This window comes from Rhamphochromis longiceps, linkage group LG23 (genome assembly GCF_057381845.1).
Source record: "Rhamphochromis longiceps isolate RC_006_pf linkage group LG23, R_longiceps_female_GT1.1, whole genome shotgun sequence".
Taxonomy (NCBI): Eukaryota; Metazoa; Chordata; class Actinopteri; order Cichliformes; family Cichlidae; genus Rhamphochromis; species Rhamphochromis longiceps.
In genome coordinates, this window is record NC_140578.1 from 29,500,985 (window position 1) to 29,516,580 (window position 15,596).

The following is a 15,596-nucleotide window of genomic DNA, read 5'->3' on the forward strand; positions in this document are numbered from 1 at the left end:
TCCTCCATCCTTCCTCATCTTTCTAATTTTCTTCCATCTTCTAAACACTCTCTCTTCACTCATTAGTGCATGTGCATCTCATCTCCATGTTTTCCAGTTTAATTTCTGCCCATCCAATCAATACTATCAAAACACTGTTTCAATCCAGGGGGTCAGTGTTGACATTGTGGAGGACTATAAATACCTTGGAGTACACATTGACAATAAACTGGACTGGGCTAAAAACACCACAGCACTTTACAGGAAGGGCCAGAGTCGTCTCTATTTTTTGAGGCGACTGAGGTCCTTCAACATCTGCCAGAAAATGCTGAGGATTTTCTATGAGTCTGTTGTGGCCAGTGCGATCCTCTATGCTGTTGCATGCTGGGGGAGCAGGCTGAGGGTCGCAGATGCCAACAGACTTAATAAACTAATCCGTAAGGCCAGCAATGTTGTGGGGATGGAGCTGGACTCCCTCAAGGTGGTGTCGGAGAGGCGGATGCTGTCCAAGATAAAGACAATGTTGGATAACACCTCCCACCCACTCCATGACATGCTGGTCAGTCACAGGAGCTCGTTCAGTGAGAGACTGAGATTACCGAAAAGCACCACTGAATGACACAGGAAATCATTCCTGCCTGTGGCCATCTCCCTGTACAACGCATCCACTTAACACACTGTTTGCTGCTATAACTACACATGTTTCTTTTTCAGCTATTTATTTATGAGTGACTTATGTATGTATGTATGTATGTATGTATGTATATATATGTATATATTGTACTATTCTTAGTTAGTGTATTGTCTGTCTTGTCTTAATGTTGGTTTAAAATGGAGCACTGTAACAAAAAATAATTTCCCCCAGGGATCAATAAAGTATTCTGATTCTGATTCTGATTCTGATTCTGAATACAAGAGGGTATCTATATGAAAGCAGATGAGATCAACCACCAGCAGAAGTCATCGATGGCCTGGGAATTTCTTGATGAAGAGCTCTTCACATATAGCAGAAAAAATACTGTACACTTTTTTTGTGTGTGATGTTGGAGAATAAAGATTCAAAAGTCTTCCTACGATTTAGACCAGACGATTGTCCTTTTTATTGCAGTTTTAACTTTTGGCAGATTTAAGGTGTTATCTGGTCGTCCTCATTGCTGTTGGAAAATTACACCTCTCTAACTCTCAACTGCCTTTGTAGAATGTCTTTTGCACAGTAATATCCACATGATTACTCCCTTGCAGTTCTGTTTCCTCCCACTTGACTTTAAAACTTCCTTTCTCTATCTGACTCAGACGACTGCCGCTGGAGACGGCGTCTGGTGATTAACAGAGCATATCACCATTGTAGCATCTCTATGCAAATAAGGGAGCTACTTCACTGGTGTTGAGAAGAGCAAATACAGAGGGCACTTGTTAAGTGGCTGCCATAATAATCCTTATTAGAGCAAAATGGACAATTTATTTATAGGAAAGGAATACATCAGCATATTGTAACTAAATTGAAGTCAGTAATGCACCTTAAATGATTTATGCCTTGGAAAGAAAGATAAGAACGAGGGCCTTTAATAATGCAAGTCTAAACAAGTTTCACACTTGGCACATATTAAACTTTTTGATGTGTTGCTTTGAAGTCAAAGGGCTGTGTAATATTACTATAATGAGAGACACTTCCAACAAAAGGTGATATTTCTATCTGCAGATTCACAACAGTGACAATAAACATGGCACTGATTAAGTCAGACACAGCAAGAAAGGGGGTCGAGGTAGGTTGCAGAGACATCAACAACGGTAGGCAGGCTAGAGTAGCCTAAATGGAGCACTCACAATCATTCCTCAATTTCACAATTGGATGCATAAAAGAGTAGCATAAAGGATATTGGTGGAGTTTATTTGGCAGTTAGCAAAATGCTTTCATATTTAATAGAAAGATTTTACTTACTGAAAGTCTGATAGATTGCTTAGAGTATAGAGTAAACTTTGACAGTGATGGATGGGAAAAGCACTTGCTAGCCAGCATTGCTGTCCAAAGGAAAATTAGCAGTTTTATCGCTTCCTGATTAGCTGGTCTCATGGTGTTTGTGTGTGTGCAGACACAGTCTAACACACATCCCAATTCTGGTTGTTTCTTTGCTTTCATCATCAAGTCTCCATTCAGCTGGTCCCCACCAGAAAATAGTTTGCATTAAAATCACATTTCTGTGTAATCTATACAAAAGTCTGAAAAGTGCATATAAACCTCATCAGACCAGCAGCAAAATTGATTTTTCTTCTACCTTGTAACCTCTCAGCTGCTTGGCTGCTGAACCATTTGCATGATCCATTTGCATTTAATCTGCAACTGTCTTAGAAGACAAGAAAAAATAAGGACTAGTGATGCAATAAATTTGAATCTGACGACTCAAAAAATAGAATTAAATCTTTTCCTCAGACATTTGAGGCAGTCTGTTTACAATCCCACCCCTAGAACAGCATGGCTTGGAAAAAAAAACCCCAGAAGATTGACACCTATGGGAGCAGAAGAGATTTTTCACTCTGTCAAACTCAACTCCTGGCATTTTTTTTTCATTGCGTATGAAAACATCTTTATTAAATATGTTTCAAATCTCACTTAGAGGCAATAATTATGTAATTGCACATGTGTAAAAGATATGTGTAGAATCTAAACATAGACCATGCCAACATATAGCCATAGCTTGTGTTGCCTGTGCGCCTTTGAAAGGCTCAACCTCCCCTAGGAGCTGATTGAGAAAGCATATACTGTTTAAAAAAAAAAACCCATATGTGGCAGCCTTCCATCTCCTGCTGTGCTTTGAAAGTCTGTTTCCATTCACCAAGACATATCATCCGGCACAGCACTGCAAGAAAAAAAAAATCTAAGTATATGCTTTCCATAGTCCTTAGCAGTTCGTAAATAACAGAGAGCAACTTCTATTGATGAGTGCACTTTGCTGGAGAGTAAATATGCAATACCTGAAATAATACATAGTGTTTGTGTTGGAGGTCTGGCGATGCTTTTTATTCCTCACTGATGGACTTTGTAAAAGGCTTTTCAAGTGTGTTTTGAAGCAATGTTGATGTCCAAGCACTCAAAAAGTAAACTGTTGGATTTTTGAAATTCCTTTTTTGAGGCAGATTATAAATAGCAGGCAAGTAAAAGGTATAAACAGCTGCAAAGCTAATATATTTACAGCTATGAAAGTGTGAGTAAAAGATTAAAGGACTAAAGGTATTCATCCAGAGTTACAGTATATTTAGTTAATAGTTATATTTACTACGGTATCTACGGTGGCTCTGTTTTGGTTTTAGGTATGAATGTGAGTATAGATGGTTATTTGGATCTGTGTTAGCACTACTACAGACTAGTAACATGTCCACGGTGTGCCCGGTATCAGCTGGGATGGGCTCCAGCGCCACCATTGTCCTGAACTGGATAAGTTGAAGAGAATAGACGGAATAATGGAGAAGGTTGACTGGCCAGAACTGTGTGCCTGAGACAACCACATTAACGATATTCACTCCTTCTGACGTCATATGGAGCCGAGAATAGAAAACCTGAAGCAAAGCAGTTTGAACTCCAAGCGTTACTCTCATAAGGAATATGTGTCCATACCCTGACTACATTATTTGAAACTTTGGTCATGATTTATATAAGGATCCACCACGATGTGCTCGAGTGGTCTTCAAGGATATTACAGGTGCTTTTTTTTTTTTAAACTTATGTGACTTTTTAAAAATGTTGAATTTTTATGTTGCACATCAAGGTCAATGAAGTTATCAAATCTGGTTTAGGGTAAATATAAAGATATAAATATATTTATGATATATTGTGCTATCTCTAAATGTACCCTGAATATGGCTTACTACATGCCTCTGGTATATGTTTAAAAATGGCTTGCTGTCATTTGTGCTAGTTTTAGGTGAACAGGGCATATCATCAGATATGGTCCCACCAACTTCCATTCCACTATTTCACTCATTTCTAGAAATCCTGGGTAAGGGGGACCGAATTTGCCAAATTATGCAGGAATACAGAAGTTTTAAAAGCTATGGGCTGATTGGTCAGATGCAATTATATCACTGTCTGTCACGTAGCCTGATCTTTGCTTATTGGCATGGGGTAAGCTGTTATCACCAGTGAAGTTACCATGTATGTAAAAAAGTAAAGTTTCCCCAAAGTAATGTGGGTGTGGCTAGTGAAATAAAACTGAGCTTTCCAAATAATAGGCTAATAGTCACATGCAATCCCCTTTTTTCTTAATAAACGACTTAAAATATCGATTTTGTTTTACTATTTCTTAATGATCTGACAGGTGAAAGTAAAATTAGAAATCAGGAACAGAGCACTGTATGTATGCGCATGTATAAGCTTGAACTTTTTTGTTATTTTCTTCCGAATTTCACTGCCAGGCGTTTAGCTCTTAACTTGGACTATGAAAGAAACAGGGGTTCTCTAATCTCTTATAACTTGCATGGTTTGCTTTGGTTCGAGGATTACGTGGGCCTCCATAAACCAAGAAAACATTTGACTCCATTTCAAAACCCAGTTCATATTTATATAAAAAAAATGTTAAGAAGAAAAACAACACCTTGTTATAAACGGGACCGATTTTCTTAATTCCTTAAAAGTTGCCATTTTTGAATACACCGTGCATTATCACTTTTACCTTTTCGCTAATGCTCACCTGGAGCATAGCACTGGATAGCACGGTGCCAGGGTGCAGGAGCAACACATTCATGGAATGGGATTACACTTATCTGCTATTATAAAAGCACCTGGAATCATCCATGCGACTGTAAAAATAGCTCAGTAATCATGTAAGTGGTTGACAAAAATAATTACTGCTGGATTAGAGATTGTCAGATCATAGAGGGGGATTCTGGCATTACATGAAGTGACAGTGTAGACCGTTTGTGGATTATACAGAACGGCTTATAGTGTTCAATTAACATCAACAGAAATGTAGCCCAGGTGCAAACAATGGGGAGTGGTAGACCTTCCATTCTGACCTAATATTTCATTACATTCATCTAATTAATTATGCAAATTGAAGTAATTTGTTATCCTTATGTTTGCACATGAAGCACTGTTTCATCACTGTTTGTTTTGGTTTCATATGTAACAGATGGGTTGCATGGCTGTATCTGCAGTGCATTCAGCACCCATTAGTAGTTATGAAGCAATGTTCGAGACCCTCTCCTCGAAGACAGAGTGATGGCCGAACACAGTCCCTCCATCCCAAACACATGTCGAGTAGTGTTCATTAGTCGCACCATTCGGAGAGGTTCATAAATCACAGCCATCTGGAACGCTCTCGCTGCTGCAAAGCAGCACGCTCCGTGCACCCCACACCTCCCCGTCCTGTGTGCCGCTGGCAAACGGCCAATCAGATAGCAGATCCCAGAGTACCACGTCATGGCTGGGCCAGGCTGGAAGCAACACGGCAGACAACCTTTTAAAACTTTCGTTTTGTTATAAACGGAGACTTTAGAGTGCCTCACTCCAGCTAATGGAAAAGCTGATTTAGAAGAAAGAGTGTCACACTCGAATGCAGACGCCGAATTTTAAAACAAAAACTAATGTGATTTTTCAGACACTAATAAGGTTTTACTCCATAGTGCAACAAACATGGGATTGGGGTTAAACTCTTTTTTGGACTTACATTATTTGTCACTGAATTGCATATAAAGTAATTGTGCTCGTTTTCAATCAGCAGACACTTTTGAAGAAATGATTCACTCACGCTCGATATATACCTTCAAAAAGAATTTATTTCTTGGGTGACAAAATTCAAAGTCATGTTCTGTTGCAAGAATGCCGGTGAAAATAGAGCGAAGCTTCTGTCTCAGCTGAAGAGGACCTTGGGGGAGAATTTATTTGTCAAGGCTGCGGGTGACATAAATACATCACAAGTGTTGCCACTAAGAGGAATTAATTTGACAGCCTACCTATGTGATATGCATAACTTGAAGTTTAGAATGAACCTGAGAACAACTACCAATAAAAATGTGAAGCTGTTATTTTCTAATGCCTGTAACCTGGCTGTTACTTTTTTGATCTTAACTCAAGATCCGGCAAAGCAGTTGCCAAAGCTAAGCAACATGTTTGCAGACATGTATTCCAGAGAGAGACCTAAATAGATTTCACGTGGAACTCCTTTTGAATTGGATGGCAGCATTATGTCTCAAAAACATTGACACAGGGCCATGTTTACTATTGTGTAACGTATTCTTTTAACAGCAGTGCCATAGATGGCTGGAAACTGAGGACTTCTGGGAGAACACAGTTGGACTTGTCTGATAGAGGATTTTAGGTGCTCGGCAGTCCTGGGTCAGTTCTGGATCAAATGACTTTTCCCCTGCCTGAGCCTACTGAGTCTTTTACATGACAGGAATGGTCTCCGTTTTTAATGCACTGCCACCTGATGGCCTAAAGACCACAGTCATCCAACACTGACATTTGCCCCTTGCATAGAAAGATTTCTCCACATTCTCAGGCTCGTTTGCTGATATTGAGGAACATTTTTCTGAAATTGTTCCAAAATCTGTAGACAGTCTTTTTTTGCTGTGAACCTCTGCCTCTCTAAGATGCTATTTTGATGTCATGTTACAGACCTGCTGCCAACTATGCTCCTTCAGCTGTTTCTTTTAGCACCACTTACTTTTCCAGCCTTTTGTTGCCCTCCTCCCAACTTTTTTCAAGGTGTCTGGCATCCATAAATTTTAAAACATAGAGCAATTTTATATGTTTTTTCTTTTGTGGGTGAAATATGGGTTCATAGGATTAAAATTCTTGCAATCTTATTTGACTTATAATTCAATAAGGAAAGATTATTTGGAAGAATTGACCATAACAGAAACTGATGCTTGTGTTGGTGAAGATGAAGATGGAGCTCTGACTGATATGAGGTGGCGACAGGGAGGAGGTGAGTTCCATGAACACGAGTTTGAAGTGGAAAATGACAAAGATTTAAACCTCTCAGATTCAAGGCTGATTGGCTCAAAGATGACAGGGAAGAAGATGATTGGACTAGAACAATGTTGCCTGGAGTTTGACAGTGTGGGAAAGCAGTAGTAATGCAAAGAATAGATTAGCAGCCAAACACCAAGGAAAGCAGGCAGATGAGTAATTACTGATCTTCATTATTGAACATCTGCATAAGCTTCATTTTACGCATTGTACCACGCTCTGGAATAGAGGTTGCAGCATAAGATGGAGGAGCCGGGGTGGAAATGGGTCTCAAAGTGGCTTGCAGAGGCAGGTGTAACTGTGGCCAGGATGAAACCGTGACACACCAGAGGGTGCATGCTGAACCATCTAGTGAATAAGGCTTTAACACACAATATAATATTTTCATGAAGTAAAATTACAGGACCCGGACAGCGTAGCAGCACCGGTGGTCTAGTAATGGTTCAAGAAATGCAAAAACATGATGGTAATTTGCTCTTATATGGCATTAAAAAAAGTTGGATTTAGAAATGTCTGTGGGCGTTCGGATTTATGCGCTCATGCGCACAGATGTGTGTGTGTGTGTGTGTCTGAGTGTATGTGAATGCATGCATATTCAGGTCAACACCTGTAGCTCCTGCTGAGCATGAAATGGCTTATTTGCTTGCACAGATTCAGTTCTGGTGTTTATAATAAAAATGTGCTTTGCATGTTTTTGGAGTCAAGCTTATCACTTTGCAAACAGAGGCCCGCGTGCACACACACCCTCACAAAGAGCGATTAAACACACAAGTGGTGACTCCGCTTGATGCCATTTATCCCTGATGCATCTCGCTCTGCTGGCGTTTGTTCTCGTGTTATTTGCTGATGCACAAGCCAAACAACAAAGAGGGAACCTAATGGGGTGAAGAAGAGCATGATTTCGTAACAGCTGATAGACACACGACACCTAAAAGTCTTTTTTTTTTAAATTTTATTTGATTTATGACGCCCCTGCTCATTTGGATGCTGTTAAACTACAACAGCAGTAAGACACAAAGAGACATTTTCAGCCACAAGCAAAATTCTCTCCCTGCCACTGCTCCTTTCCTCCGCCTCCTCTCTGGGGAAATCACTGACAGGGGTGGGGAGGAGAGTGGCGAGATGTTGTTTTCTTTCTGCTCAAGTGGCGTGTTACCCCTGCTTTCTCCCCCTCTTCTGTCCACCTGTGCCCTCCTCAGCTCTTCTCGCAGCACAATAATAATCTGACCATCTGCCGTAATCAAACTTTCCCTCTTCTTCCCCTCTTGTTCATCACTCTTCACCACTTTTTTCTTCTATCCTTCATCTGACTTTGAAACAATCCTCTCTATCCAATTTCTTTGCTCTCCAACATCCTCTCCCTTTCTTTTGTTCCCCCCTCCCCCCCTCCCTCTTTTGTCTCTTCCTGGATCAGCCCTTGCGGTATTCCTCATTATGCCCCCGACCCTCGCGCCTCTGTTTCCCCCTGGCTCCCATCTCCCTTCCACTCATGCTGCCCACAAGACTCCAACAGGCCGTTATTGATCGGCTTAATTGGAGGCGTTAGAATGCAATTCCACCTGTCTTCTCCGCTTCACAGCTCCGTGGGCTATTCAATAATGTTTAGATGCTCGGATGCAGATGTGTCTGTGAATGACAAAGAGGGAGGTGGAAGGGAGTGACGCCGCTAATGATGAGCTGCCGCTTTCATGCTCCCTCAGTCTTTCTTTGCCTCCTGTCAAAACTAAATCTCTCTTTCTCTTTTCCCCTCTGCTCCGCAGTCTTTTCTCCACCTTTGTCTTATTTACCCATCTGAGTCTGTGTATCTATCCCCGATCCTGCTTTTCTCTCTTTATTACCGTCTTTCTCTCGCTTCCTTTCTGTTACCTCCAAAATATTCCATGTCTCATTGTGGCTGAAATGGGATATTTCGAACAGACGGGATCCCGTATTGATATTCAAATAATTCTCCTCGGGGAGATGACGGGAGGCCATTGTCTCTCATCCTTGATGTGAAAACTTTAATTCCTATTTTCTGCACATTTTGCATGCATGAAATAAATCCCAGACTAGCTGGGAAAATCTAGTTGCGGAGAAGTGTTTTCCTCTCCATCAGCAACTTTTTCTGCATGTACCCTTGAGCAAAATATTTAATCCCCAGTTTTAATCCCCAGTTTTGCTCAGCGCCCAACAGTACAAGGTTAACAGTATCTTGTGCCGCTCCCAGCTATGAAAGTGTGTTCTTTTTCTGTATCACCTGATTCATTCCTGACAGCACAGCATCTGGGAACTGACCACTAGAGCCACAATTAGAACAGTAAGTCATAGAGCTGCATAGATAAACACAGGTCTTAAACAGGGGGAAAAAGTCATGTTTTTCCATATGAAAACACAAATCCTCCCTCAAGTTATGAAATTGTAGGCTTTATTTACTTAATCATGTTCTGCTTCATCCATTTATACTTTATATTTGCATACATTATGTTTCGATGACTCCCAGGCATGCACTTGGGAAATTCACTGTGAGTTAGCGTACATGCATAACCGAAGTGACTGCATAGATTACTTTGCAAAAGTCATGAACTACATCTCACTTCTTTATATTTTGCTAGGTGAAAGTAAGAAATAGGCCCATTAAAGGGAAATGTGCAAACATGCATGATATATATATATATATATATATATATATATATATATATATATATATATATATATATATATATATATATATATAGCTCGAAGGGCTCAGAGAAGAGCTCGAGAGGATGTGGAGGGTGAAGGTAACGGTGGTCCCCGTGGTAATCGGAGCACTAGGTGCGGTGACTCCCAAGCTAGGCGAGTGGCTCCAGCAGATCCCGGGAATGACATCGGAGATCTCTGTCCAGAAGAGCGCAGTCCTGGGAAAAGCTAAGATACTGTGCAGGACCCTCAAGCTCCCAGGCCTCTGGTAGAGGACCCGAGCTTGAAGGATAAACTGCCCGCAGGGGCGTGCTGGGTGTTTTTATATATATATATATATATATGGATAGGCCAATCCATGGCTGATAGTGTTAAACTGTGTTACTTACTTTCCTTCCATAAGAACGGCTTCTTGGAAGCCGCCCCTCTACTGAGACTATTTGTGAAGAGGCTTCAGTGAACAGTAGATGTTCACAGCGGGCGGATGCATCTCTCAGGTCTTTGTGGGATTTTTTTCTGTTATTAACTTAATGACAGTTTACAATTGTGCTCATCTATTGTAGATAGGTTTTTAGGTGTGCTACTTCTTATTTTATCCCCCACTTGTTCAGTTTTCTCAAAATTTTTAAGGGCACAGTACACACCGCGCTGAGATATACCAGGTTTGTGACAAATAGCTGTCCGGGATTCATCCTGCTGGCAGAAAAGTGCGATCTATTGTCACTTTTTAATTGATATTTTTCACAGATTCCACCAAAGAAACAGCAAGAAAGTATGTGTTTTTTGGAACAGGACTGATAGTAACAAAGTGCCTAAAGATGCAATTTAAAATTGGTCTTTGCCAAGTTGTCTGTTGTCTGGTTCATCCCTTGAGTTAGGTGGCCTTTTTATGCTGAATTGATTCACAGCTCAGTGTTAAGTGTATTAACAAACTAACAAGCACAAAAACATTCCTCTGAAAATGCTTGGGTACTAGGACTGGATGGAAAATGAATGAAAAAGCAGCCAATGTCCAAAGAAACGCTTTGAAAAGCCTGGAAAACTATTGCTGAAGACCACTTTAAAAAATGACAGTCTGGCTGTTTGAAAGAAAAATATAAAGTTAGGAGGAATAACTAAGTGCTTTTGCACAATGCTGCAGGTCTCTACAAAATTCTGCCTCAAAAAAAGAAAATGTGCAAGAATTTATTATTTTTTACTCTGCTAAGGTGACATTTGTTTGCCCTTATAATCTTTTAGCAAGATTAAACGAAAACCACAAGGTTGTATTTCATAAAATCTGACAGGGAGGTGGATCATACTCAGTGGAAGAAAACTTGAAATTTAGATCTGTATGTCTGTATTTCTGAGACCGTGAAAAGGGCTCATGGCCTAGGCTGCAAGACCATACTCTCTGAGAGCTCTTCTTGTTTTTGTATGTGGCATTCTGTTGGATCTTCAGTGGTATCACAAGGACTCTTTTGCTTTAGGGTGACCAAGGCATTTTCTTTTTCTTTTTGTTATTTGTTAAGCAGGAACAGTGTGCAGTTTAAGAAGAGCCGGATTTCTGGGAATTTGATAGATTTCAACAATGCAGGCTTTTAATGTTCCAACAGCTGAGAGCACAGAATGATATAAAGAAGAATAAAAAGAGGTTGTTTTTCTTTTTCATTGAGTAGCACATGAATATGAACAGCTACCTGTAAGAATAAGAGTAAACTTTATGACAGGGCTGCATTCGACTGTACACATGTACCTACTAATATGGATGCTGGGTGCACAGTTATCTTTTTAAAGGATTTACAAAATAATCTCTTTTTTTGGCCTTTAGAAAAAATAACCAACCTTCCCCCAGCAAAGGTTGTGCTGTGATTTTGCCTACATTTACATATAAAATGATCACTCAGAAAGAAAGTTAAAATGGTAATTTACATTTTTTTTATCTCCCAGTGTGCACCACTGCCCTCTGTGCTCCTCATTGTGAAGCAGTAGGTAAGGGATGAGGGGAAAACAGCGAAATCTACTGATAATAGGCAACAACAGAGTGAACAGAAGTTCGTGGTGGTTGCTGTGAGTGAGAGGGATGGGGGTTACAGGTCATATTAATACATAAGAAAAGCACAAAAGCCTACCCATGAATGAATCATGAATGAATATTTTGGTGCAACTGTAGTAAAAATTGCGTGATTGGTTTACATTTTTATATCGACAGTCTTTAGGAAACTGATATGTTGTAGGATTCTTGCTGTTTCTGTTGTAGAACCACTTTATACATCCATCATTTACCAAGTACCAAAAATATCCCTGCAGCTATTATAAATTTCATCTGTGTCGTCTTAAAGCTTGATTCCTTTGAGATGTGGAGAACTTACTTACACATCACAGTACTGCAGAAGACAAAAGACAACACTTCCTTTATTAAATATGCAATAAGGTGAGATATGCACCTTCCAAACACACAAATGCAATTTTTTTGGTTGATCTAATCTAACGTAAATCTTCACTAAAAGACCATATTTGAATAATCACATCATGTGGTCATATACAGTTCTGATTAGTATATAACTCCTTTGAATACCAATAATTGTGACAGACTAATACCAACTTTGGATGTTTTGAAATGGCTGTTTTAGCGACGCTGGAAATAGCTCTGTGATGTTTTCCACTGAAATCAGACACAAACTTCAGCAGAAAAGCTGTTTATCAGGCCTAATTTAGCATTTTAGTATAATTCAATACAGACTGTAAACCAGAGCAAATGCACAATGAAACAAGTGCTAGTTAAGAAGCACAGCAGTGAACATTTTAGTCCATAAATTTCTAAGAGATTCCAGGCAAGCCTCTGAAGTGCTACTGTACTCAGCTCGGTGGGAGGGCCAGTCCTCGGGGCGCGGAAGGAACAGGTGTGCCAGTTTATGACGATCCTCACTTTGAGTCTAATTCATGTGAATGCCTCAGAAAAGGCCCTGTCTGCTTGCATCAAAGCACACTCAGCCTCTCGTTGTCTAACTGCCTCCCCTGATTAGTGTAGCTTACTCAATTTCACTGACTTTAAACAACTGGTTGAATCTTGCGCTCCATACAGTATGGTTTACCAGACTGTCTGGTTAGTGCAGATTATGGAGGGTAAGACCTCCCTCTTTGCAGACAACTCCTCCAGCTCTTCTGGGGGACATGTGAAAAGGGCCCCAAACCAGCCGAGGCATGTAATAACTTGGACATGTCCTGGGTCAACCCAGCAGTCTCCTCCTGGTTAGACAGGCTCCAAAGACCTCACCTTGGTCTGGCAAGGCATCTCAGAGAAATGCCTGAATCACCTCTTCTAGCTCCTCTGTTTCTAAGGAAGAGCCTGAAACCCATAATAGGGGATTCATTTCTGCTGACTGTGTCCACTGTGTTATTCTTTTGTTATTTTGGTCACTACCCACAGCTTTTGGCAGTAACATAGCTCAGCTTCATCCTCGTCTCTATCTTTACCACAGTGGGCCAGTGGACCGGGAGCATAGATGAGTTGACCTCAGAGTCTTAGTAGTTACGTATGGATGTAGACCTGTTGTAGTACCTGGTTAGAAGCTTCCTTTTTTTTCTTTTTTTTAAAAAAGTATTTATTTATTTGATTTTCGGTTGTTACAGACGGGGCAGACATGACATGGCAAGACCATCATTTTTATAGCGGCAACCCTTCCCATGAGTGATATGGGTAGAGATTTCCATCTAGCCAGATCGCCTTCTACTGTCTTTAAAGGTGAGATGTGTTTTTTTTGTTTGGTTTTTTTGTGTCCCGTTTGGATCTTTAGCCAGCAGAATTGTTGTCTTAAGGCCAAGAAAAATGCCAAGCGGATTTATTTTACCAAGTGGATCATCATGGCCTTACCATATTGGTTCATTTGATTGACCTTTATTATAATTCTGAATTTATTTTATTTTCGGTTGCTACAAACGGGACAGACATGACTGGGGGATAGGACAGGGAGAAAGAATGAAAGAAAGAGAGGGAGAGAAAGAAAACCAAAGGGGAGAAGAGACGGTGAGAAGGGGGGGAAGAAAGAAAAAACAAAAACAAAACACCTGGATCACCTGTATGGAGAAAAAAAAACAGAAGAGAAAGCCAACAACAAAGAGCAACATAATAAAAAAAACAGCACCATCACAATAAACTAGCTAGCAGTAGATAACAGTAGATACTAAATATTAAACGATATTGTGCAGCACGCAAGATAGACAGCGCACAATGTGCTTTGAGGCAGCAGCCAAGAAAGGTGTAGTCCGCGTCTGTGAACACCCGTGTGTACACCTGTGTGCACACCTGTGTGGATCAGCATGCTTGTATTCCAAAGGTTTCTCCATGTAACGATCTGCTAGGGAGTGTGGGGAGCCACAGCCCCGTCCACCAGGGTATGAAGCAGGTATGGAGGAGATCCAGGCCCCAGATATCCAGAGGCCCCAGAGTACAAGGACCCGAGGAGGACCACCAAAGGGGGGGAACCGTGCCACCCTCCTGGGAAGAGCTGAGTAGAGCCCTAAACGAGAGGTCACCCCGCAGCTACGGAGCAGAGGCCAGAGGGGGTTGCAGTGGCGTGCAGGTGGGATGTGTTTTAATTTAGTTAATTCTGCAAGCTTAGGAGAGATATTGATACCTAAATATTTAATATTTCCAGATTGCAGTCGGGTAGATGAAGAATTATAGAAGGAGCAATTAATTGGAAGAGCTGTAGATTTTGTCCAGTTAATTGAATAATCTGAGACTTTTGAGAAAGATGTAATCACCCCAGAGAGATTGGTTTGTGAGTTTTGGAGAAAAAGTAACACATCATCCGCATAAAGGCTCATTTTATGTTCTACATTCTTACATTTTATGCCCTTAATTGTTGTAGCCTGTCTGATTGCTGCTGCTAGTGGCTCAATAAAAATTGCAAACAGTGAAGGGGAGAGTGGGCATCCCTGCCTGGTGCCCCTCGGGAGACAGAAGCTGGGGGATATTTGGTCATTTGTTCTGACACAAGCTGTTGGGGAATAATATTTCTAACCAACTTACGAAAGAGTTTCCAAAACCAAATTTGTGTAAAGTTGCGAATAGAAATTTCCAGTTCACTCTGTCAAATGCCTTTGCTTGAAACAATATTATGGTTTCAATATTTTTACTGTATGAGTAGTCTATTAAATTAAGTAATCTACGTGTATTTGTTGATGAGTGCCTACCTTTTATGAAACCAGTTTGGTCAGGATGAATTAAAAGGGAGGTTATTTTCTCCAGTCTCTTTGAGAGAGCTTTGCAGATTATTTTAAGGTCTACATTTATAAGGGCTATTGGACGATAGCTTGAAGGAAATACGGGGTCTTTGCCTGGTTTTAGTAAGAGACTAATATTTGCAGAGTTCATATTTGGTGGTAGTCTGCCATTTTCCTTGATTTCCTGCAACATTCTGTGAAAACTTGGTGCTAGAATCGTCCAGAATTCTTCATAAAATTCTGCAGGAAAGCCGTCTGGATCTGGAGCCTTATTATTGGGCATGCTTATCAGGGCTTCCTAGAGTTCACCTGGCATCAGTGGCAAATCCAGTGCCATTGCTTGGCTGTCTAATAATTTTGGAAAAGTTACATTGTCGAAAAATTGATCAATTTTGTTTTTCGATGGGTTTACTTGTGGTGTATATAAAGTTTCATAAAGATCCCTAAAAATGTTGTTCATTTTTTTAAGGTCATATATTGTATTCCCAGATAAATCTTTAACAGCACATATGGTTGTTTTTTCTTTATGGATTTTTAACTGGTTAGCTAGAAATTGTCCGGATTTGTTACCGTGTTCAAAATTTTGGAGGCAAAGTCTTTGTACTAAGAATTGAGTCTTTTTATTAATGATTTCATTTAATTCTAGTTTTGTTTTGCGTATTTTGTTCAATATTTCTTGATCTTGGTGGGACACATAGGCTTTTTCTAAGGATTTGATGTTTTTTTCTAGTTCCTGAACATTTTTGTTTTCTTCTTATGTGATGAGAAAGAAATTATTTTACCT

General features: G+C 40.3%; 1 protein-coding gene and 1 long non-coding RNA gene across 2 annotated transcripts in view; both read left to right on the forward strand.

Annotated features, from left to right (window-relative positions):
- Window positions 1-15,596, forward strand: part of ncam2a (neural cell adhesion molecule 2a) — a 473,690-nt gene that overhangs the window by 38,040 nt on the left and 420,054 nt on the right. The gene's annotated exons all lie outside the window — the stretch shown is intronic.
- The window catches only part of LOC146642349 (uncharacterized), a 54,778-nt gene continuing 52,764 nt past the window's right edge, over window positions 13,583-15,596 (forward strand). The window contains exon 1 of the long non-coding RNA XR_014909536.1: window positions 13,583-14,166. This is a non-coding gene — a long non-coding RNA (uncharacterized LOC146642349). The remainder of the gene's footprint in view (window positions 14,167-15,596) is intronic.